Here is a 24,754-nt window from a genome sequence, read left to right as displayed (position 1 = left end):
CATTAAAATAGTGAAAAATTTCCCCCGCTAATAAAAAGGCATAAAAAACAATTCCTGTGATAACTTGAATAAACTGCGTAAAAATAAAGGTTTTAATTAAATTGTTTCTTTTTTTACGACGAACAGAGTTAGGGAGGATTTTGGAGGAGGAGAAGATGGAAGAGGAGGTGGAGGAGAGGAGGAGGAGGAGGAGGAGGAGGAGGAGAAGGAAGGAAAAGATGAAGAAGGAGAAGAAGAGGAGAGGCTTTAGGGAGGGGCATAGGAGGAGCGAAAGGTAAAGTGAGAAAGGGGAAAATATGAAACAAAAACGGATAATCCATTTAAGGGGGGATGAAAAAAGATGACGAAACGAGATGAAACACAGGTAGATGCAGAGAGAGAGCGAGAGCGAGAGAGAGAGAGAGAGAGAGAGAGAGAGAGAGAGAAAGAGAGAGGGGGAGAAACAGAGAGAGAGAGAGAGAGGAGTAGGAGGAGGATCACCGGACTAGAAAATAACAGGTACGGTGTAAAATAATTGTTGAATTGTTCGAATAGGAGTCAAATACGTCAAAGGGAGTGGATGTAACAAAAAAGCTGAAATCTGCGACTACAAAGGGAGGGCGAGAGGGAAATGACAGAGAGAGGGAAAAAAACTGTATACTGTATAACAACATAGGGTAAAAATACTGAATAGTCTCGGAACAAAAATTTCTGTCAACTGTGGATAAATATATGTAGATCGCAGGGTGGGGGGAAAAAAGGCATGCAGGGATGAGTGAATAGGGTAAAATTGGATGGAATAGCTAGGGGAGAGCGGGGAAAAATCAGGGGGATATAACAGAAGGGATGATAAAGAGAGGGAGTAGCCAAATGTGATAAAATCCTCATCAAGAATAGGCAAGGTGAGTGTAATGCACATATACACAGAGTGAGATGATGCTTTAGAAAAAAAAGCTGAGCGAAAGATGATGATAAAATTGCATGAAAGAATGGCGAAATAAACTTGAAAAAGGGAATAATAAAAGCCGAGTGAAAGAAAGAATGGTAAAATAAACTGGGAGAATAACGAAAAATAGGCTAAACGAAGTGAGATACGAACAAAATATTTCCAAACGTAGCCTAAAACAGGTAGAAACATTCGTTAGCTATGTGTATTGGTTATTGTATCGACAAAGTAAGTTGCAGTGGCCATTTTAAAAAAGGGGTTGGGCAAGTAGGCCCAGAAATGTAATGAATTTTTTTTTTTTGTAAAGAAAATGAGTTTTTGTAATCAGTGACATTTGGTTACAAGACGCTTTTTGTTGGAAATTCAACAATACTAAGTTTAATAGTAAAGGATGAGTCTCATTCTTGAATCTGTTGCACTGGAGAGGAGGAAGAGAGAGAGAAACAAACAGTGTTTGTTTTTGTGAGCTCTTGTAATTAAATTCCGACAGATAATTTTTCATCCATTGACAAGAGAATTTGATTCATTCGGATCAGTAATCTCCGTTGCTCATTTTTTACCTTCTGAGGCTGAGGCGAGAGACCACACTGGCTGTCATTTCGAGATTCTGCGCTCTAAGAAATGTTTATAATCCTGGGGCCGAGGGACTTGATTCGAGTCTTTGACAAGTGCAGTGAAAAATATGCACTCTTTCGGCGACGGAGTAATTCATGGATGAGGACTCATGGTCGAGTTTCTCTCTCTCTCTCTCTCTCTCTCTCTCTCTCTCTCTCTCTCTCTCTCTCTCTCTCTCTTTTTTTTGTGTTTTGTTGTTTTTTTTTCTTACGGTAATCCTACAACTGTCAACATGTTCACGTGGAGTTGGAATTTAAATGTCTGCACTTTTTAAATTCGCAGAGCAATTGAAGTTGGCTATGCAGGTCCATACAATAAAAGGAGCCATTTCTGGGGAAAAAAAAGAAGGGGGGAAAAAAGACAGGAGGCGAATTCATCAGTTAAACTAAACGACAGTACTTGACAGGCAGTCAGTCCACTGGTGCCTGAACATTGTCCCACGCGAACCTTACGCATCAATATTTAAGACTCTGCTTTGAGTTTTAGTCACTGCTGTCGAATGCAACATCCCGTGGAGAGGCGCTCCAAGACTTTTTACGGACGGTTTTCATTTCCGAGGAACAGGAGTTTTTGACATTTCATATTCACATCATCAGATGTCGCAGGTTAATCTGTGAAATGTGTCATTGTTACAATGATATACTTCCTTTTTGAAGTGGGTAATGTCTGTAAAACAAGCATTTTGACATGAATACCGTTGCTGTATATTTGCGCGAAATGTGAGTTGCGTAACACATTCAACAGTCCTGGATACCAGACTTACATAGACAATAAAGCTCTCCTTAAATAATGAAAATTTGTTTGACTTTACGTTCATACATGCTAGATAATGACTCAAATAAGCCCCAGGTTTTTATTCTTGAACTTGCAGAATATGGTTTAATCTGAATCTTTACAGGCTGAAGTATTTTGGTATGGCAGTAAATATAGCGTTAGTAGACATCAACTTTAAACATCATTGGAAAACAGTGTAGTTTATCTTAAACACTGTATACACCATTTTTCTTAAGGATACAGTTTCTTTATAAGAAGCCGTAAATTAGCAAAACATGTTGGCCTTTTTCCATATTTCTTGCGAGTGTGGACTCATAGATTCACTATCTCCAGAATGTCTAGATAGAAAATTAACTCAATGAAATTATGGTAGCAGGAGATGCATAATTATATATATATATATATATATATATATATATATATATATATATATATATATATATATATATATATATATATATATATATATATATATATATATATATATATATAGGGGATACAGGCAGGACAGCAAATCAGTCAGACATATCAAGGATTGAGGGCAGTGAAACAGACTGGTACATAAAAACATCTTTATTTTTGCCGACGTTTCAAGACAACTAGTCTCATTTTCATTCTCATTTATTCTTTTATTGCAGCCTTGAAAATGAGACTAGTTGTCTTGAAACGTCGGCAAAAAAATAAAGATGTTTTTATGTACCAGTCTGTTTCACTGCCCTCAATCCTCTATATATATATATATATATATATATATATATATATATATATATATATATATATATATATATATATATATATATATATATATATATATATATAATATATATATATACTGTATATATATATACACATATGTGTATGTATGTATATATATATATACATAGACATATACATATACATATACATATATATGCATCTCCTGCTACCATAATTTCAATGAGTTAATTTTTATCCAGACGTTCTGGAATACTTCCACCTCCTTTAGGACATGAATGAATCTACGAGTCCACTCTCACAAGAAATATGGAAAAAGGCCAACACGTTTTAGTAACTTACAGCTTCTTATAAAGATACTGTATCCCTAAGAAAAATAGTGTACACAGTATTTAAGCTAAATTACACTGTTTTCCAACAATGTTCAGAGTTGATGTCTATAACATCAATACGTATGTATATATGTATATATATATATATATATATATATATATATATATATATATATATATATATATATATATATATATATAAAATGTATGTATTTATGTATAATGATGCTTTATAGCCAGTTTTTCGTAAAGAATTCCACTAATGTTGGTTATTTACCGATACATATATTCAGTGCTTTATAGCCAATTTTTCGTAAAGAATTCCACTAATGTTGGTTATTTACCGTTACGTACATTTCAAGACTGATGGAGATATCGATAAAAAAAATGGGTTTTTTAAGTTGTTCAAATAGAATTTATTTTAATTGGATGCATAGCACTGGAATTGCTCGAGATCAAGAGCTTTTGTAGAATGATTTAATTATAGACTGATTAGAAAACCAGATTTCCGTTCCGTTTGCTTTCCACCTAATGAATTATTCGAGCCAACATTAGAGTTCAACTGTTTGAATTTTCTTTTGTTATTTCAACCAAGAAATAATTCCGAAATCGAACTCATAATACCTGGTGCTCACCTCATGTTAAATTCCTCAAAGGTTCGCCGTACTACTAAAATTTGAAATTTCAGTCCTTAGGAAACTGTTACTTGACTTATGAATGAAAGTCAACTGTAGCAGTGAAATGACGGATTATGAATGAAAGTCAGCTATAGCAATGAAATAACTAATTATGAATGAAAGTCAGCTGTAGCAATGAAATGACGAATTATGAATGAAAGTCGACTGTAGCGATGAAAGTGATGAAATGACGAATTATGAATGAAAGTCAATTGTAGCAGTGATGAAAACCTCTTGATGTTATTTTTATCTATTTATCTATTTATTAATTTATTTTTTTCTCTTTTAATAATTGGTATCTCCTCTTTCTGTATTTCCCTTTACTTCTCTTATTTCTTCTTAATGAAGACCATATTCTTTAGAAGCTTGAATCTCAAGTCAATGGCCCCTGTGGGCTTGTTCCGTATGAATAGGCTTCATCTACTGAATAATAATAATAATAATAATAATAATAATAATAATAATAATAATAATAATAATAATAATAATTGCTACCCGTTAAGACATTTGAAGGGAGCTAGAAAAATGGAGTTGAGATAAATTGTTGAAAGTGTTATCTCGTCCAGGGTAGTTGTGGAGATGGCATGGTAGAAAAGGTAATTTAAAAATTAAACAAGGTAAATGAAGAGAGTGGAAGAAGCCAGGCATAAAAAAACGCATGAAAGATATGAAAGATAAAACTGTTATGGAAAACAAGTAAAAATAAGGCTACTGTGAAAAATGAATTAGAAAATTAGAAAAATTAAGAGGAAGGAAGGAAGAAAAATTAGGATAGAGGAAAAAAACCGATGAAGAGGGGAGGGCGGAAGAACTACTTGGTGGAAAAATGAGATGATAGAACAGAAGCTACGGTTAAGAAATAATGAAAAAATTAGATATAACAGGAAGAAGATTAAAAGAGGAGAAAGAAGTGAAAGAGGGGAAAATATGATGAATGAGGGGGAAGGAAGAGGGGGAGAAGGTAAGTCTCTGATCACGAAAATGGCTGAAAGAAGAAAGAGAAGAAAATATGAACAAAGATAGACAGGACAGTCAAGAGTCAAAAAAGAGGGAAGGCTGATGGGGAAGAATAAGAAGGGAGGAGGAAAAAAGAGAAGGAAAATAAATGGAGGAGAGTTCATGGGAATAATAGCTCGTACTCAGTATCAGCAATAGTAAAAGTTAGGAGTCGGTAACAAATAAGCTAGTTTTTCTAGAATGTAGTAGCAACTGCAGCCGAGGTAATAGGTGGTAGCAGGAAAACGATGAAGACTAGTAGTAAGTAGCTGTAGAAGTAAGAGTAGACAGAAATTAGCAACAGCAGCAGCAGAAGGTAGTAGTTGTTAGAATGTAAAGCAGTGGAGTCCAATAGTAAGTAGTAGTAAAAGCAATAATAGATCAAACTTAGTAGCAGCAGGAGATAGAATATGCTAGTAAGAGTCAGAGGAGGTAGAAATTAGCATTCAGCAGCACCATGAGTAAATACTGCTTGTTAGTAGAAGCAGCAGCATTAGTAGATCGCTGATTGATGATTTTGATACATGGATGACTGTGTAACAGGGTTTGCTCTTGCATTGAAAGGAATTGCGTTACCACAGTGGGAGTAAAATCATGGCAGTTAAAGAGATTGTTTGCTCATAGATAATTACTTGGCACTTACAATAATTATGTAAACCAGTCTGAAGCCTTGACCCCTAGGAGTGCTGAGCAGCTCAAGGATGTAAAGTTGACTTTATGGAAAGGTTCAGTATAGAAGGGAAATTTGTAACTCGATGTTCTTCATTTCGAAAAGAAATCAAATAATCTACGAGAAGAAGGGATGCTTGAGTAGTGGTCGAAAAACGATTGACAGAAGAGGGAAAAGACGAAGGGTTAAGTTGATGTTGAGCAAGAGTTAACAGAACTTGTAATTTTATTCAATGGAATCAAGTGTGTTGACAAATTACTCAAGATTAAAAAGAAACAAATTGGAACGGAGCGATAAAGCACAATAAATATAAATTATATACGTTAGTTAAAATTAGTATAAAAAAGTATCCTATGTAAATTAACCAAGAATTATTATTATTATTATTAGTAGTAGTAGTAGTAGTAGTAGTAGTAGTAGTAGTAGCAGTAGTAGTAGTAGTAGTAGTAGTAGTGAAGGCAGGACCACATGATGGAAGACTTAACAGTCGTTAATTTGTAATGCGTTAAACAAGTGTAACCTTAGCCCTTCCCCAACGACCTCTCTCTCTCTCTCTCTCTCTCTCTCTCTCTCTCTCTCTCTCTCTCTCTCTCTCTCTGTGAAAGGCGCATGTAGGAAGCACATTCATGAAACCAACGACAAAATTCAAAATCTCATTTACAGCAAAAATAGAAATTATATTTTGGAAATACCGGAAACGATATTTTACATTATTAAGAATGCACATTTTGCTGAGAATTCATTACGGAATATTAATTTTTTCAGGCCGCTCTTTCTAGTACGAGCCCTGACCAGTATTAATTTTCTATTAATGGCAGTTGACAAGTTCTAAATTATTTCCGCGTCGAAAATGAAAATTCAAGATACATTTTCATAAGTAAACTGGAAAATTTTCAATATTTTTGCCTGACATTATGGAGATATGATTCCTAAATATTTCATGACTGGAAGCGCCATCACGGTAATGTTTTGAACAGAGGGAATTTTTTATGCAACAGAATTTCATTGCTTATATGCAACGAGGCATATGACGTTTGTCATCAAGAATTTCAGTTTATTTTCCGCGTAGATTGACAACAAATGCAATATTCTTTATGGGTCATTTTGTAAAAAAAGAAAAAAAATTATGTTTTGATTATTTTTCCTCCCTAATAGTGGGTGGCTCTACAGCAAAACAAAACATCAGTCACTGCTGAATCAAGAATGAGATTTATGTGTTTAATTTCTCAGTGTTTAATTTGTTTGCCATTTCATGTCGTTTGAAGGAATCCTAATTTGTTCCCATCTCAGTCTGCTCTGTGACTCTCCTTCGTCATTAGATGTCGAAGGACAGGCATCCTCATGACCTGATCTAGCTCAGGCCCGAGTACAGCAAGAAAAACAGAAAAAAAAAAGTTGGACTCAAAACCGAAGGAAACGAAAGAATGACGATGAAAGATATCAAGGGAAACAATGAGGAATGAACATGGGAGACAGGAAATGTCAGGAAGAAAGGAATAAGAAAGCTAACATGAAGGAAGGAAACAGACAACAGGAAAAGAATTATTCTACTAGAAACAATGAGAAAGGAAAGAGGAAGAAAAGCGAAAACGAGCGAGAAGAACATAATTAAGAAACATGATAGAGATGTTTCGTTAACGGGAAAAGGAATAACAAACTAACAAAGTGATTGAATAGAACCAGAGGGAATAGTGAAGAACACAAGAGGAGGTTAAGTTAAGAATAACAAGGAAGACTACAAAAGGCGATTAGGAGACAACATGAATGAAAAGTTTAGGTGAAAAGAGAGCAGTAGCCGAAGGACCGAGCGAAGCAAGCGCAAGCAGAAGCAAAAGGAATGCAGTACAGTACAGTAAAATTAAGTAAATAAATAACCCTGGTGAAGCAGAGAAAAGAAAGATTTTAAACTACCATTATGCATTATGTCAGCAAGGAGAGGAAACAGCATGAATGAAAAGGGAATAGACACATCAGAAAAAAAACAGATGGAGTAACTGTCGGGAGAGGAAGTAAAACTTGAGAAGAATAGGGGAATATGAATGTGGAAAGTAGGACAAAATAGGGAGAGAGGGGCGGATAACGAGAGTCTAATGAAATGAAAAAAAAGCAAAAATAGACGAAACCAAGCAAGAAATGCGAAGGAGTCGTGAAAGGGAGAAGAAAGCAAAAGTAAAGAAGGGGATAGGTGAGGTAAGAAAAGCGCTGGAATTAGCATACGTAAAACGGGAGGTAGAAGGAATGAAGAGGTTAAAAAAATATGAAAATAGTAAAGGAAGCAAAAGAGAGGGAATAGTAAGGGGTGATGTAAATGATAAGAGGGGGAATGAATAACAGGAGTTAAAAGTTACATAGAGTGACGCTGTGGAATGCGGGAGATGAGTGGTAGGATGAAAATTAGGAAGAAGAAGAGATTGCTAATGTTGGAGGGTGAGAAGGGTGAGAAGGAGGTGACAGGAAGGGAGAGAGAGAGAGAGAGAGAGAGAGAGAGAGAAATCTGAATGCTGTAGTAACGAGCAGAGGAGAAGATGAAGGAAGATGAGTAAATATAAATGTGTGAATGGGAATGGACGTAGCAGAGGTGGGGACAATAGTATACGTGAATGGACCTTCTTACTCTTACTCTGTTTGGGTTTGGGCCTCGTTATGACACACTCCCCCTTCTCGCACCAGACTGCTAAGGTCTGTTGTAAGTTCCATTGACGCTTTAATAATTTGTCAAGGCAGTAACTAAATATGTACAACTGCGTGAATGAAAGCCGAGGGACAGGGAATCACGGCGAGACTGACTTGAATTAAAAGGTAATAATGTCAAAAGAGCAAGAACGAGGCTTGAGCAGTAGCCTAACGTTCATCGAGATAAGTTAGAAGAGAAATAGAGAAAATGTACTGGAATAATAAAACAGTGAAAAGATACATGAAGTCGTTTTGAAAGAGGAAACTAAATTTAGGAAGGAAGTGTTGAAGGAAAATTATTAACGAAAGGAGTTCATTCTGAAGGAGAATGTTAAATGTGCGGTGAAGACGACTATAGTGAAAGACTAACGTCAAATATAAAATATAACTAAAAAATGTAAGAATATATATATATATAAAAAAGAACTGCAAGACCAAAAATAGAGAAATAAATTACATTGTTGTAAAGATTGAGTGAACAGAAAAGAGAGGAATAATTCAAGTATACTATGAAGGATAGAAATACGAAAACAAGGGCCAGCAGCGTTAAGGGGTGACCAGAAGAGTGAATGAAGGAACAGGAGGAGACTGACAAGAAACAAGAAGGAATCGTGGCTTCTTGATAAAGAGAAGAAGAAGAAACCCCGAAAACATTGGGTGAGCAAGAGAATGACACCTGACGTACGTAGCGCAGGAGAGGATCGAGGAAAGGATATGAAGGTGCTGATAGAAGAAAGGGAGAAGGTGCAATAAAGCAGGGGAAAGGGAATTAGAAATAATGGTAAATGAAAAAATAAATATTTAAATGTTTAATCAAAGGTTGGTCAGTCTTTTCCTGAGGGAGGTAGGCTCTCTCTCTCTCTCTCTCTCTCTCTCTCTCTCTCTCTCTCTCTCTCTCTCAGGAAGATGGAGATACAAAGTTACCTACCTACTTACCCGTCGGGCATATCGTGAAATATATACACTAAAATATCAAATCTCCTATCACTGTATAATAGGTCGTTTCCATTAGATATAATTTATCTTTAAACTAAAAGTAAAATATTTTAAAAATGACACCGATTGCCTTTCCTTTTAATTACCTTTTGTTATATCCGTATGCATCCTTCAGGAATTACAAAATAAGGTGAAATATGGTACATAAATAAATGGCATTGAGAAATTAGATTTTTTTCTTTGCCGGGTTTCAGTTACGTTGTTAGATGGTTGATGAAGCAGGGTAATAAATATTCATGAAGAAGACTGAAATCGGTTTCGTTTTGTTAAATCATCTCTTTTCTCAGGTACTGAAAACAGTTGGGTACTTTATTTTTTCATTAGTTATTTCTTTTTCCTTTTGTTTAAGTAAGTCACCCCACATAAAGGTTAGAGTTTTGTTGTTTCAAAAGATTATTGGTCTTTTTAGTTATTTTGATGCAAATATCGCCATCTTATTATTATTATTATTATTATTATTATTATTATTATTATTATTATTATTATTATTATTATTATTATTATTATCCTTTGTAGCACTTTTGGTGTTATAGAGCTGCAGCTGTGGCAGCTGACTTTCATAATGAGATCATCATGTCAATAGGGATGCTATTTATGTAAATTGAAAATGAGCCTGGCCTTAGCAACTCTCCTTAGGGAGCACCCGTCTGATTTTCCATTTTTCTCTTTTCATTTCTACTGATTGCCTTAGAGAGAGAGAGAGAGAGAGAGAGAGAGAGAGAGAGAGAGAGAGAGAGAGAGAGAGAATCAACACTTCGGAACTGTAGTAGTAGGATTCCTTTCATAATTTTTGTTCTACGTGAGAAGTACAGTAAGTGAAACGAATGATTCATGGGCTTTCTTGTACTATAAGTTCTACTGTTTGAATTGGGAATGGTTTAATAAAATTACTAATTGTTTAACAATCCAAAAAGGAAAGTGTGGCTAATCATACTATGCAAAACGCTGTGTACATATAGTTATTGTTTGTATGTCTATAAGACAGACGTTACATTGATAAATCACAAATCTTGAACAAGAAAATGCAAAGCAACATAATGATAATGTTCTTGATGAAGGGTACGGTGCCTTTGCAATGTTACTTGAAAATTGCCGACGTTTTTGGCGGAACAGGTACACTAACGATAATAATAATTATTTATCTTATTTCATGTTTGCTCAAAATTTCTTTTTATGAAACCCACTACACTAGCAGTGTTAAAAATGCTTTGCGTTTCCTTTAATGGATTTTTGCTTGCTCATTTGGTAACTTGTATATCTCAATAGCGAATAAAGTGTTTTCATTGGAATTTTGAAGGAATGTTGCAATTATCATCTGCTTAAATCGATTTCATACAATATTGCTGTGCTTACTGTACCACTTGGAATGGGAATTCATTTGTTGTATCATTTTATTTCGCGCAACAGGCTTCAGAGAACTTTAGGTTATTGTGTGATTTTTTTTCTTATTAGTAAATGATCATATTTTTTGCATCATATTTTTTATGTTGCGCCATTGTCTTTCATAAAAAGAATCTTCAAATGGCGATAAGTTCCTTCAGCTTTCACTCTGGCCAATGTACTTCCCATTCTTCTTTTTATTTTCCACTTGCCGAAATATACGGTATTTTTGTCTTTACAGCACTACAATACGTATCAAACAATTTTTCTTTATTTGTTTTCGGTTTAGATATTCATCCTGGTCGATGTGTACGTAACCCAATATGGAAGCTTTCAGGGGGAGTTATTGATCTCTCCTGAAGCAACTTCCATATGAGGGTTTAGGAGTCGCAGTAAACATTGCTACAATTGTTACTGCCGCCTTTATAAACAATGGTAAACCGTATGTATATATATATACATATATATGTTTGTATATGTGTATTATTTATATATTATGTATAAAGTATATATACAGTATATATATGAACGTATGTGTATGTGTATCTATATTATATTATATATATATATATATTATATATATATATATATATATATATATATATATATATATATATATATATATATATATATATATATATATATATATACATGTATGTATATATGTATATGTATGTATGTATAATAACATACATTACAGTAGCTTGCTGTGTGTGTACGTGCATGTATATATACGTATAAATATATATTCATAATATATATACTGTACATATATATTTATGTTATAAATATACTTATTCACACTATATATATAATATATATATATATATATATATATAATTACTTGTTTCAGTTCACAGCCATATCGTTTAAAACATATATATAAATATACAGTATATATATATTTAAAACATATATATATATATATATATATATATATATATATATATATATATATATATATATATATATTTGTTTGTTTCAGTTCACAGCCATATAGTTTAAAACAATGCATATAAAATAGCAGCAGTACAAAATACGTTAGCAGTGAGAAAAAATTGCAACACGTTCACTAAGAGTAATAATAACAGTCACCAGAAACCTTCGATTAGCGTGTAGTTTTAGGTACTCAAGATGCTAATCAAGTTTTATTTTATTTTTTTCTTTATTTCAGATGTTTCCCTGCTACATCATGATAATTGTTGACGCTATCTGCCAGTGTGTCAGGATCAAATTATATTATTCTTAAGGAATGTAAGGTAAGGTCAAGAATTTATTTATATTTATTTGGTTCTCGGGTATTACGGAATACATTTTTATTCTTTGTATACGATATTTTATATCAGAATTCCCTTAATGGTTGCTCCTTCCATATTTCTACACCTGTTTCTTCTGTTTTACTTAACATTCTTCGCATCCATATTTAGTGCATGCATTTGACAAGCTATTACACTCGTCATTTGACCCTCTTTTCTTAGAGTTTGGTTTAAATAGCATTTTGGCGTCAAAACATGAAAACGTTTTAAGTTGCATTGTATTTTTCTCCAAAAGAAATTATCAGAGCGAAGTTTGTTGGATCCGGGTATAGGGTGTCTTGACCTTTTATTTGCATGTTGTCGCCCAGGAAAGATATCTTTTTCAAAAATCATCGTCCTTGATACAGTTATTAATAGCAATGTCATCTTCACTACAATTACTGAACATGCAGCTGAAACGGACTGACAGTGATTCTATGTATGATATTTGTAATATTAGATACTTTTGTAACAAATAGTTTCTTCAGCCTTGATAGACTTTGTTGCTGTGTGATGCAAGTCTTTGACTTTATTCACTCAGTCAGTCATTCAGTCAGTCAAGCATTGCCGGCAATAGCTATAACAGGACTGAAAACTTGGGGAAGAATTTGAGGGACCTAACCTAGATGGAAATGGTTGAGCGTACAAATGTCGGTTTCAGAGTTTGGGATGAACATTGAAACTACGGCAGCAGCGAAGCCCAGGAATTTAGAGAGAAATCGACGAATTAATATAATGAAATTAGTAAAGCAAGCGAAAAATGATTTTATGAAATATAACATAAAACAGGAAAGAACAGAGTTCTTGTGAAATCTTAGGGAAATAGAATGAATTCAAATGATGGAAAGAAATGACGAAAAGTAAGGTTAGTTTGAAGATTTGCACTGGAGGATGAAACAAAATAGAAGGAATTATAAATGGGAGAAAACTTAGAGGAGCCGTTAGGTAAATGAGAGATAATGATGAATATGAATGATATTCGTCATAAAGAAAAAAGAAGATTGAAAATATCTAGAAATGTCATTCGGAAGAAAATTGTCAAGGAAAAAGAGGATATGGTGTGAAACGAAAGAAATGGAGTTCCACCAGCTATAGAAGTGAAGAAAAAAAAAAAGAATTACAAAGTTATAACATATCAGGCTATCAAGCATATTGTAGTAAAGAAAAGTGCGTAGGAAAGATACGGACAAAAGATAGAAATTATTAAACTAGAATAAAAATTAGTTTCTGGAGAAGGAACATTCTCGGAAAGAAATGATAAGATGAAGTAGGTGCAGACATGACTTGAAAAATAAAACCTGTTTAATTAAACAACAAAATGAAGTAATAGCAGTAGAGCCAGAATTAACGAGGGGTAAAACGAATGCATGATAAGAAGCCTTGAGAAAACGTAATAGAAATGGGAGGCGAGACCGTATGAAAGTATTAAGTGGCTAAGATAGGAAAAACTGTGAGAAAAGAAAGCTGTACCAAGGAAGGAATGACATTAAAAGTAACGGGAGAGAAATAGGGAAATGAACAGAAATATTGTTCATTATTAAAACCCAAGAGGGACGGAGAAGAAAAAAGGCTAAAGAGAAAATAATAAGTAAATATAATGTATAAAAGAGAAAGGAAAACCGTTCTGGAAAAACATAATAAAAGGTAAAATTGACTACGTATTTTAAAGGATTGCTGTAAATAGCAACAGATACAAAACTGAACAAAATATCTCTGTCCGAGTATTCAGTAAAGGGAACCAACTGAAAAATTTGAGATGCCAAGAGATAAGGGCTATGGGCACAGCCCAGTATTCGAGATCACTGGTTGTAAGGAACCTCAGTAGAGCACCTGAGATGACTCATCAGCCGCAAATAGCGGCGCAGATGCTGCCGTCAGCTGAGCAGAAAATAGCTGAAAGTAAGGATGTTGGCCCCCAGTTACCCATAACGAAGAAGAAAACAGATGGAGAGAGAGAGAGAGGCAAATAAACGAAAAATTAATAGAGAAAAGGCATTAACAAATTAGGGAAAAAAGTATTCAAGGTGCTTAAAACGTCATGAGGATATCACCCCCACGACCATTTTTACGCTTCAAATCATGGAATGACACTTAAGGCCTACCCTGTGAGCAAGAGTCCGTGCTGGCATAACGCCAGCTTAATCAAAAAACAACAACAACGAAAAGGATATCACACATTTGAAATTCCTAAGTTGAATGTTTTGTTTCAAATTCATAGGTTTTTTCTCTGTTTGTTCCTTTTGCATTATTTTTTATTTTATTTATTTGTTTTTATTTTGCCGTTTCCCTTTTCAGGAGCATTTAATCCAAAGTAATAACTTAATCATTGACCCTGCTCTTACTTCTTCAAAGTCTCTTTCTTTCCACGGTGAAGTAGCCATTCTGTCCACTTCTTGGAGATACTGTTTCAGCCATCATGCCTTTGAGATGAAAGAAAACCTGTCTTCCTTTCAGATATCCTCGTGACACCTGCCAAGCCACCACTGCACACATTCGTTGCGAGGAAATCACAAATCCTCGGACTGTAATTTCCTCCTACTTCGTTTTCTATATTATTCTTTATATTCATTCTTCATTTGGTTTGGTTTTCCGTCAGCTGGTAATGACGATGAATGGGGTCGTCTTTGCTGGTGGATGAATTCCTTCCTTCGCTATTTTCACCATTTTGAACTAAATAAAGACAGCTGGGTGTTTTGTCCCATTTTTGCCAGTCTCTCCCTCCTTAAAATCGCCCCTCAAAATTGATACCATTTAAGTTTTTTTTTAAAGATTGCAATATTTGTCATTGCTTTTAGTGAAAGGCTTTCCTCATAAACAAAAATGTAATGTCAGAGCAAGGAGGAATTAGTTATGAATGAGGAGAAAAGTGAGAGAGTAAAATGGATTCCACTGGACGACGATGAAGGCAGTGAGAGCTAGATAAAATGAAGAAAATAAACAATAAAATGAGAAAACGAAAGTAATGTTGTAAAGAAAACAGTAATATAAAGTAAAGATGGAAAAAATTAAGGAAAGAAAAATTAAGAAGGAACGTAACCAAGTAAAGAAACGTTCTGTCATTTTAAGTGTTAACAAACGAGGAGAAAAATAAAAAAAAAAGACAACATTTTATATAAAGACTATTGAGGAAGATTAACAAAAAGAAAAAGGGTAATTAAGAAAAGCAATGATGAACGTTAGTGAAAAAGAGGAAAAAATATGAAGGAAGCAAGACGGGAAGAAGAAAAACTGAAAAACCAGTAGAAAAAGGAAAAAATAAAAAAACCAAAAGTAACAAATGAATGTGAACAGCTTCATGAAGAATGCACAGGAAGCCATGAAATAATAGATAGGTGCAAAAATTAATAAATAAAAAAGAATTGTAAGAGTAGTAGGATCTGAAATATGTAGAATAAAAGCACAAACAATACGGCAATGAATTTAAAAAAGAAGTATATTATGGTAAGGAGACGACGGATAAGAGAACCAGCTAAACCTGAAGGAATGGAATGAGAAAATCAAGGAAGAAAACAAAGATTATTGTGAATGGAAATTTAAAGGAATAATAAAAAGATAAGTATATCTTAGTTTAACCAGACCACTGAGCTGATTAACAGCTCTCCTAGGGCTGGCCCGAAGCATTAGATTTATTTTACGTGGCTAAGAACCAACTGGTTACCTAGCAACGGGACCTACAGCTTATTGTGGAATCCGAACCTCATTATAGCGAGAAATGAATTTCTATCACCAGAAATAAATTCCTCTAATTCTTCACTGGCCGGTCGGAGAGTCGAACGCTGGACCAACAGCGTACTAGTAAAGGAATTATAAAGGAATAATAAGTGGATAGAATGCAACTAAGACAGAGATGGCAAAGATGCAATCGAAGCTTAATACACAGAAAAGATGCGCTGAGTATAAGTAAATAGATATAAAGCAAACAAAGAACTGAAAGGAAAGCTGCATCTATAACCGCATAAATACAAATTATTTTTAGTTTCACAAACAAAAGGAAGGAATGGTTAGACGCACTGGATTTCTGCCGACGTGAGGACATCTGTATCTGCGCTTCTTCTAGGAGGATTCGAAGGTAATAAGACGGTGGATAAGCCCTTAAGATGTGTTTTAGATTGTATGAAGAAGAAGAAGAAGTGGTAATAGTAGTAGTAGTAGTAGTTAAGACTAACTGGAGGATGACCTCGAAATCATTCATAAAATTGAATACAACTTAAAACACCATTAACAAGGATGGTAGTGCTATCACAAATTCCAGTAGTTGTACATAAGTGGCTTAATGACAAGTGCCTGAAAAAAGTGTAAAAAAATACTCTTAAAATAAGGCGATAATAATACGAAAGCAAAAACTATAACGAAAAAGGAAGAAAAGTCCTAGATAAATGCTGAAGTGGGAAGGACTCGACAGAAAGGAGGCTTGAAGGTAGGGTGGAAGATTAAGGAAGACTTTAAAAAGCAGAGGAAAATAAGAATACAAGAGAAACAACCAATAACCGGACAGAAATATAATAATGAAAAGTAGAAGAGTCAAAAGAAGCGAAGTAAAGCACTAAAAATTATAAGAAATTAAAAAGCCAAGAAAAATTGGAAGAGAGATAAGATATGATGAGTAGTAGGACATGGAAGTAGATAGTAACGGTGGAAAAGTCACTCTTTTGGGGAAGAAGATGAAATGCAAAGAAAAATAATAGCAAGCATGGGAAATCTTCAAATAAGTAACGGAGAAGCAGAAAACGAAGAAAGATAGCAGAGAGCAAGGCAGATGTAAGCAAATATGAGAAAAGGGCAAGAAACCAGAATTAGGGGTAACAAGTGAATTTCAAGAAAACGAACCGCGAAGGAGGTAAATGAAGAACAGGAAGGAAAGGAGAGATGAATGAAAGAAGGAAACCAGAGACTTGAAAGAGAGGAAAGGGAGAATAACACGCAGAGAGAATCAGAAATCAGAAATATTCAGATGAGAATAAAGCATTAATATAAGAGACTCGAGAAAAGAAAACGCCTGCTTCGGAAAATGTAACGTAAGAAAACATCGCCTATAAAAAGAATAAAACAAATATTCCATATTCTTGAAGAATATGGAAAGAACATGAGAGAATAAGAAAAGGGAAATGTATAGAAGAATCAAGAGATGAGAATTAAGAAGGCGTCAGTACGGTGAGGATTTGTTACCTAAGACTACAGCTTAATACTGTATAACATATAACCCCTTACCAACAGAGAGAGAGAGAGAGAATCACATGATTGGCTAGTTAGTCTGGAGTGACTCTTGAGAGTGAGGAGCCACATTTGAAAGAAAGCAAGTACATCATCTTGATAATATGCTTATTGGAAGATGTATCATGAATCACCTTTGACAGCTGTTTCGATGAATAGCCAAGTAAATTAAGATTAAGGTTTCATACACATCCGAACCTTATCGGAAATGATTTGTTATCATTTTCGACTGCTGGAAAGCAGCAGGAGTAGAGGAAAATAACTAACAGTAGCGGCAGAAGCACCAGAATCAGAAGCAACGCAGGTCAAAATCTTTTATTTTCATCTCCAACGCCCAAAAAGTAGTAATAGCAGCAAAAAAAAGAGAAAAAAGTAGCAGGAACTGAAAGTAGAAACATCAGAAGCAGGAAGTCAGGCGCAGAACACGATAAAATCTCCTCTTGTATCATCATCTCCGGCTATCTGAAAGCAGCAGATATAGCAGTAAAATAAATAAAGTAGTAGAAGCTAAAAAAAAAAAGCAACTGACAGCAGCAGCAGGAAAGAATCAAAAGCAGCAACAATCTTCCAGATCTTTAGTCATCGTCTCCGACTCCCAGAAAGCAACAAGAGTAATGGCAGGGGGTAAAAGCAGCAGGATCGCAGAAGTAGCAGCAGCAGCAGGTTCAACAGAATCAGAAGCAGCACTGGCAGCAGCAGCAGCTGCAGTTGTGGCAGCAGGAGCGGGAGAGGTATTATGTGAGTGAGGGAGCGAAAGGGGAATCCGGCAACATGGGAGTTTTGGTCATGAGGAGAAAGAGTAAGACAGAGAGAGTGCGGTAGAGAGAAAAATGCATAAAAGAGAGAGAGAGAGAGAGAGAGAGAGAGAGAGAGAGAGAGAGAGAGAGAGAGAAGAAGGGAAAAATGAATGTGCGATATGCTGAACCCTCCCTTTCCTCATCCCTTACCCCACCACAATCTCCCTCCCCCTGATCCCCCCTCCCCTCCCCTCCCCTTTCGCTTAGTTCTCTTACGTCTCTCGTGCATTTCCTCTTCTTTTGAAGTATATGGAATGATATACAACAAACAAAATATCTCTAATTTCCTTCATTATTTACGTAATCGCTAATCCAATCAAATCCATCAAAACATGGAGGGTGAGAGGGATGGAAAGAGGAGAGAGAGAGAAAGAGAGAAAGGCAGGCAGGCAGAAAGAGAGAAGAAAAAGTTAAAAAAAAAAGAGAGGCACACGCACACACTCACACACACACGCACACACAAGCATGATGCTGTGATCACTAACAGGCAGCTATCGAAGGCCAATGATAAAAGTTCGCTTACCGGTAAGGGAGATTCCATATATTTTCAACTTTTTTCATAATTGATTCCTTTCAATGCGCGATGTTATTGGAGCAGCTCATCATGCAAGCGCCGACCCTTCCCCATCGATAGGTGAAAGTTCGCCGAATGCACGTAAAGTTGGGATGGCATTTAGGCGTAATAGCGTGCATACGATGACTGGCCGAGCTCGTGCGCGCGCGCATTCCTATGCACACACACGCGCGCGTACGTGCATACGCACACACACACACACACTACGACTGCATGTGCGTACGTTTTCGTGTGTGCCATACTCGTCGCATGTGTGCTTTTCTTCCATTTTACTTCATGCATGTTTGTCCTCTCCTTTATTGCCTGGTGCCTGTTTGTTTTCTTTCGTTTAGTTTCAGTCGTGTTTGCTTTTATTTCATTTGTCATATTGATTTTTTTTATTTCCCATTTGCCGATGCAGCTATTCGTTTGTTTTACATAATGCATGTTGGGGCTTTTTTCACATTTTGTGTGCTTTGCCATGGGATGTTTTCGCTGGTACTGTGATCATGGCATGAAGCTTATTGTTGCTTTATCTGGCTGTCTCTGTATCTATTTAGCCACGTCATGCATTTATGCAGCTTACCTAATGCGTATGTGTGTGTATATATATATATATATATATATATATATATATATATATATATATATATATATATATATATATATATATATATATATATATATATATATATATATATATATATATATATATATATATATATATATATATATATATATATATATATATATATATATACATATATGTATATATATGTATGTGTATGTATATATATATATATATATATATATATATATATATATATATATATATATATATATATATATATATATAGTATGCATGTGCCATGCATGACAAATTACTGTCGTTTTGCGAATGGCCATGAAATAGCGCCCATGACGATAAAATCAGTGAGAAAATATGAAATATATGCAAACAGACCGTATTATTGTTTGCATTTTCATCCTAATTTTCAGCACAGGCCGGGACGCTTTTATCACATGGGGAAAAACTTTGCTTGAAATAGCAATAATCTGCATAGCCATATCCATTAAAAGCAGAACTCTAATTCATTATATGATTTCCTATGGATTTCTTGCTAATACGGGATGATCCTTTTCCCAACCAAACAGTAATAATATAAAAATGAAAATGTAAAAGGCACCCATATGTTTTAATTAAACGTTTTATTTTAATTTTAAACGCCACTGTCGGTGGTGGGTAGGTCGTGCGATCACTCCCGAATGATTAATGCCTATCTTTAATGCCGGCGACTTTAAAAAGAAGGGCCAGGTTGCCAGCGAGCGAGCGTGCGGACGGAGGGTCGTGTCGCCGATGGAATGACTGCAGAACTCGATTTCGCTTTTGTTCTTCTTTTATCTCGACTTATCGTGCTGAAGAGCGTTTGGAAGACACCGCCACATGTACCGCCAAGGCTCAAGGTACGACACGACTACAGAACACCTCATCTTAACAGACACTTTGGGGTCTGGCCTTTCTGATAAGTAAGAAAGTCCACTAAGGAACAAGGACCTTATTCTGTAGCCTGCACTTCTTCAATATTTTCCAGATATCTTGTATTTAACAATAATTCCACACAGTTCCCAACCTAAACAAATCTTTACATTTAACAATCAATTTAAGACATATATTAACAAATTTATTACATCCAAAGTGGAAGCATATTAGGAAAATTTCGAGATATTGTATCTGATAAGTACAGAAGTCCGCTAAGTTGAGGTGTTACTTTTCGTAGCGTTCTAAAGGTCACAAGACGACCGGATGATGTAACTTGCCTGAGAGGTGTAGCTACTTTACATATAATCTTGCTCGTTACTTGGACTGTTACGCAACTCTTCTCATTTTGCAGGTCTTTTTTGACGACTAGAGAATGTAAATACATGTGATTCCTTCTCACATGTCACTTTCGTAACCTGTATGACATGTTACTAGTCACTTTGGGTACTTGATATCGTTTCACAAGTCAGACATTGAGAAGATGTAGCAATGCAATGTTTCAAGTTTTTGACGAAATAACCTATAAAAGATGAAATTCAGTTCTTACGCTACTGTTGTTTAAGTAAGAAAATTTAGCTATTAATCTCTTAAGAGTATGAGACTGTTGTTACTAGTCTTCTCGGTTGTTGCTAGTTTCTTCATGCGTAGTGACTGCAAACTGCAAACTCCACTACTTTAAGGACTTTACTCCCACCGAATCCTTGACCTACCGTAACTCCATTTTTAAGTTAGGTTTCTGGTCCGGTTTAGGATCAGAAATGTAAGAAATATACGTTCGTAAGGTCTTGTTTTTTGTATCCGGGTCACCAGTTCGATCCGATAGGTTGGTCCAAATCGCGGAAAATTGTTAACACTCGTGGTGTTTTTAGTATTAACTAAAGTGCCGACGCAGCCTAGCTCTATTTTAGTCATTAAATTGCGTGATTTAATAGAGAATGGAAAATCAGATGAATATAAAATGACATTGGTAATCATGTATTTAAAGACCATATTACTGTAACAATACACACACACATACATAAATATATATACTGTACATGCATAATTTTTCATAATTGGTCCACGTAATGAATTTCCAAATTAGCTATGTTTGTAATGAGGGACAGGTTTAAACGGTGACAGTATGCGTTATCCTTTTTAGTGACCTGATCCCTTGTTAGTGAAATGAGTAGCCTATTTCCTCACCTCCTCCCCCTTCCGCTGAAGTGTTTGTTTTATAATATTTTCAGAGAAAATGTTAACAAAAGTTTACTCTTAATTTGTATCATGTTTAATTTTCAAGATAACCAAAGTACTAAGATATGAAAATGCAATTTTTGTTCATGCTGATTCGGCCGCGTAAAAAATAAGTGGGAGATACTTTTTGTATGTCTCTCTCTCTCTCTCTCTCTCTCTCTCTCTCTCTCTCTCTCTCTCTCTCTCTCTCTCTCTCTCTCTCAGGTGTTGTATAAACAAAACCAACTTATGCCAAAACACCATAGGGCAACGAAATCTAAGGAATTTATTTCTGATCAGAACCCGTTTCCATTTACTTTATGAGTTAGAAATACAATTATCTTTTAAAAATGCAGAGAAACCTTTTCCTGAAAGAAAGCGCAAGACTGATAAATTGTTGTTGGCTTTTTATGTGGAATTAAAAATGCAGGAGCACAATGTCAAATTGATGAATGGATCCTACACGTCTCTGTTAGTTTTGGCAGGTCAGAATCTTTACATACAAAAATGTGCAATTTTTTTCACGAAATTTATCGCGATTGAAAACATGGTGTTGAAAATCAAATGTGTTTAAAAACTTGCTGGCAGCTTCAGCAAGAGTTTGGTGAAAATATAAGGTGGAATTAAGTGTGAATCTAAAGGTGATGAAAAAATGTAAATATTAATAATTTAAAATTAAAGATGGCTGATAGTACAATGCGTTAAAGCTAATTATTAATTAAGACTAAAGGATATAGGAAAATAAAAAAGTGTGTGAAACCACAGACGTTGAAAGTTCACTTCGAAAAACTGGGTTGCTGGAAACTAGAAAGGGATAGACTTTAAAGGTGCCGGAAACTAGATGAGGATGAAACTAAGGGGTGGTTAAAACCAAAGGGTTCGGAAAACTCAAAGAAAGATTAAAACTAAAGCGGGATAAAACTAAAGGGTACTGGAAACCGAAGAGCTTAGGAAACTCAAGGGGATAGTGAAATCAAAGTTCCCTGGAAACTTAAAAGGGTTAAAGTGAATGGGTGCTGGAAACTAAATAGGGTTGATGTGAAAGGGTGCTGGAAACTTAATAAGGAAGTAAAAGGTTGCTGGAAACTAAAGAGGGTTGAGGTTAAAGGTTGCTGGAACCTAAATAGGGCTGAGGTGAAAAGTTGCTGGAAACTGAATAAGGTTGATGTGAAAGGAAGCTGGAAACTAAATAGGATTGAGGTGGAAGGGTGCTGGAAATTAAAAGGAGTTAAAGTGAATAGTTGCTGGAAACTAGTAGGGTTGATGTGAAAGGGTGCTGGAAATTAAATAAGGTTGAAGTGAAAGGTTGCTGGAAACTAAAGAGGGTTGAGGTGAAAGGTTGCTGGAAACTAAATAGGGTTGAAGTGGAAGGTTGCTGGAAACCGAATATGGTTGATGTGAAAGAGTGCTGGAAACTAAATAGGGTTGATGTGAAAGGGTGCTGGGAACTAAATAGGGTTGATGTGAAAGGGTGCTGGAAACTAAAATGGGTTAAAGTGAATGGGTGCTGGAAACTCAATAGGGTTGATGTGAAAGGTTGCTGGAAACTAAATAGGGTTGAAGTGAAAGGTTGCTGGAAACTGAATATGGCTGAAGTGAAAGTTTGCTCGAAACTAAATAGGGTTGAAGTGAAAGGTTGCTGGGAACTGAATATGGCTGAAGTGAAAGGTTGCTCGAAACTAAATAGGGTTTAAGTGAAAGGTTGCTGGAAACTGAATATGGCTGAAGTGAAAGGTTGCTGGAAACTAAATAGGGTTGAAGTGAAATGTTGCTCTGGAAACCAAATACGGCTGAAGTGAAAGGTTGCTGGAAACTAAATAGGGTTGAAGTGAAAGGTTGCTGGAAACTGAACATGGCTGAAGTGAAAGGTTGCTGAAAATTAAATAGGGTTGAAGTGAAACGGCGCTGGAAACTAAAGAGGGTTGAAACTAAATTTTTTAAGACGAAAGAGCTCATTTCAATCTGAACTTATGAAAACACTAAATTCCATTTTTCTGTGTACTTTTTCGTTATGCTTTGTATTTATTTGAAGTGCTGGATTGATTGTCAGTTTTAATGATAGAATTGCATCCAGTATAATTCCATGTTTCCAAATTCTTAGTTAATTCGCAGCTGGATGTCCGTATAAATTTCAGAGCACAGTGCGACGGCCATTCTCGTTTTCCTCGTTCGTACCGGTCCAGTAGATAAAATTAATTGAATCTTCGTAATTAAGATACATTGCAAATAATGCTCCCCGCATATTACAATGGCACTCAGAAGTATTGGTTTGGAAAATACTTGTGGGCATTGGGAGAAAAATAAACTTTTATATATAAACTGCTCCTGGATAGCCGACCCCCTTTTTTTCTAAATATCCGCTGATATTACATGTATACAGCCATTATTGGCATTTCTATCAATTTCATTTCGTAGATAGAGCAATAACGTGAAATTCCTAAACTCGGTTCGCATGCAAAGTGCATGAAAACGAATGAATGAAGAAATAGATTATGAAATAAATGCCTAGTTCTGTCCTCTGTGAAAAATGTACGTGCGCTGGTAAATGAAAGAATGAATGAATGATTAGAAATATTGTGAAAAATGGTCATATATGTATGTATATATATTTGTGTGTGTGCGTGTACACAGACATATATATATATATAATATATATATATATATATATATAAAATTGGTCCTCGTGATCCAGTGGTAACCAGCTTCACCTAACCAGCAAGAGTCATGGGATCGATCTTAAGCGGGGGATCCGTTATCCGGATAAAAATGCACTGTCCCTATTTTTACCTTAGCTGTGCATTAATTGCTTTAATTGTGATGGGTTGTAGCCTAGGCGAAGAATTCATGGGGTTAGGAACCTCATCCCAAAAATGGCTGAGAACCAGAAGAGTAACACTTTTTGGAGCCATCCCCTGTAAGGGAAAACGGCGCATGTTATGAAACTGTGCGAATGTAAATGGCAATTTTTGTCTTTTTTACGTATAAAGATTTACTCTACAATAGGAAAGGAGTTGAAGGAAGACCTTCCATTCGTCGGGTTCGTCCACCAGCAGGCCCCTTTGGAAACTCCTTAAGATGCTTGCTGGAGAGAGTAACTGCAAAACAAGCATTCATTCAGCTGTTATACGTATATATATGTGTATATATATATGCAAACATAATACATATATATATATATATATATATATATATATATATATATATATATATATATATATATATATATATATATATATATATATATATTAAATAAACCACTATTTAAATGTTTCAGTTAAACAACTTCTTCAAACCACTACACTATTTAAATGTTTTAGATGTTTCAGTAATCTAACAACTTCTTCAGATGAGTCTCTGACTATCATTAGTCGTCTGAGGATATTTCTCCTAT

General features: G+C 35.2%; 1 long non-coding RNA gene across 3 annotated transcripts in view; it reads left to right on the top strand.

Moving 5' to 3' along the window:
• The window catches only part of LOC136826935 (uncharacterized), a 334,539-nt gene that overhangs the window by 228,369 nt on the left and 81,416 nt on the right, over positions 1-24,754 (top strand). For all 3 annotated transcript variants that reach the window (XR_010849758.1, XR_010849760.1, XR_010849759.1), the window contains one exon: positions 11,927-12,011. This is a non-coding gene — a long non-coding RNA (uncharacterized lncRNA). The remainder of the gene's footprint in view (positions 1-11,926; positions 12,012-24,754) is intronic.

This window comes from Macrobrachium rosenbergii, chromosome 41 (assembly GCF_040412425.1).
Source record: "Macrobrachium rosenbergii isolate ZJJX-2024 chromosome 41, ASM4041242v1, whole genome shotgun sequence".
Lineage (NCBI taxonomy): Eukaryota > Metazoa > Arthropoda > Malacostraca > Decapoda > Palaemonidae > Macrobrachium > Macrobrachium rosenbergii.
The sequence above is the reverse complement of the archived record's forward strand: the minus strand, read 5'-3'. Positions and strand labels throughout refer to the sequence as shown.